The sequence below is a fragment of the Gossypium hirsutum genome, chromosome D01, assembly GCF_007990345.1.
Source record: "Gossypium hirsutum isolate 1008001.06 chromosome D01, Gossypium_hirsutum_v2.1, whole genome shotgun sequence".
NCBI lineage: Eukaryota > Viridiplantae > Streptophyta > Magnoliopsida > Malvales > Malvaceae > Gossypium > Gossypium hirsutum.
Window position 1 is genome coordinate 28,079,130 of NC_053437.1, and position 1,998 is coordinate 28,081,127.

General features: G+C 31.5%; 1 non-coding gene across 1 annotated transcript; it reads left to right on the plus strand.

The window, feature by feature from the left end:
• The first annotated feature begins 264 nt into the window (after positions 1-264).
• Positions 265-368, plus strand: LOC121214199 (small nucleolar RNA R71). Its single transcript, XR_005909785.1, has one exon. It is a non-coding gene; the product is annotated as a small nucleolar RNA R71 (small nucleolar RNA).
• Positions 369-1,998: the final 1,630 nt, after the last annotated feature.

A 1,998-nucleotide genomic window follows, 5' to 3' on the forward strand; every position in this document is an offset into this window, starting at 1 on the left:
ATGTTTTTAAGCATAGAAGACATAGAGGATACCTGGGCTGCCAAAGAAACAAGTTTGTCCGCTTCATTAACTCCTACTACTCGTCTTTCTGAGGCTACTTGGTTGGTTCGACACTGATAGTTATTACTAGAAATTCTTTCAATAATCTTGCAAGTATCGTTAAAAGACTTAGAAAGAAGGGATCCATTTGCCGAAGCATCCATCATCATTCTAGTATGAACATTAAGACCAATATAGAAAGTCTCCATTTGAATGCATTAAGGAATACAGTGATAAGGGCACTTTCATAATAACTTCTTGAACCGCTCACATGCCTCATATAAAGATTCTTCATCAAGTTTCTGAAATGAAGTGATTTCATTTCGAATCTTGGCGTTTAAATATGGAGGGAAATATTTCATTAAGAAACGTTCAACCAAATCTTGTCATGTTGTTATGGAACCAGAAAGTAGGGAGTTCAACCACACTCGTGCTCTATATTTTAAGAAGTATGGAAATAATCTCAGTCTCAAGGCATCATCGGTCACCCCAACTAGTTTAAATGAGTCACTCACTTCCATGAATAGCCGAAGATGAAGATGTGGATCTTCAGTCGGAATCCCACTAAATTGACCCATATTTTGCAACATTTGGAACATGACCGGCTTCAGCTCAAATTTTTGTACCATGATTTTGGGTCCCTTAATACTCGAATTGAGCTCGTTGAATAGAGGAATGGCATATTGTCGAGTGGCACAGTTTCTATCATCGATAAAAATGATCGGATTGTGGGTATTATAAGTGAATGTTCCTCCTGGTTTTTTATTTTGATTTTAGAAATTCATCTCTTCAGTCCTTCTTTGGTTCGCTTGTCTTCTCATTTATTTAAAAGTTCTTTCAATTTTAGGGTTTATGGGAAGTAAGTTAATAATTTAATCAATACTCATAAACACCTGAAACAAACACAAAAAATTGGAATTAAAATTTAACAGAAAAAAAAGTCCAAAATGCAAAATTAACAATTTCACAAATAATGTCTTTTAAAACAGCCCTCGGCAACGGTGCCAAAAACTTGGAACGATGGAAATGTGCAAGTGTACACAACCGCACAAGTAATAAAGTCACAAGTAAATGTCAAGTTATCGTACCTACCGAGACTATGAAAAGAATTATTTATGAATGCAATTAAAAACACTTTGGTGAAGAAAAATATGTTGATTTGAGGAAGTGATTAAAAACTACAATTTAACTAAGTAAAATAAAAATAAAATTTTCAATGCACGATTTCAAAAGATGATTTTAATCAAGATGACATAATTATGTTAGATTAATTACACTTCTTAACTTAATATTACTAAAACAATGTTCATGTTGTTATGAATAAATTCACGGCAATTTGGTAATTTGTTCACTATAGCACATACAAACTTACTAAATTAACTAATCTCTTGAACATATCACTATGCCAATTCAAACAATTAATGAATTTAAATAAGCAAGTAAAAGATTAAGTGAGGTAACAATATATTCCTACATTGAAACAGTTTAATCATAATAATCTTGCAAGTTATGCAAGGCTAATGTACCGTTTAATACTATCGCTAATTTAACCCTCAACTACCTTAGAAGATTAAACATGCACTGATTAAGTATTGTGTCAATTTATTACAATTTTAACACGATTAATAATTAATTCATTAGTTACCTCGCGATTGTAATGCAAGAATAACATAATCATGGTTTTACTTAATCAAACAATTTACCAAGACCTATAACAACACAAACATAATTTTAATAACTTAAGTGGACGAAATGCAATCAATGTAACACAATTTAAATTTAATCCATGTTAATTAAATTAAGAATAACAACATAAAAAAATTTTAGAGACATGTTCATAACAATAACAATAAAAGTTAAATGATAGGAAACTAGAACAAAATCCAGTGTTTCTCTGAAGTCTGACTAGTTTGCTCCTATCCTCCTTCTTTGCTCATTTCTGTTGAATTGAGGCTTCTA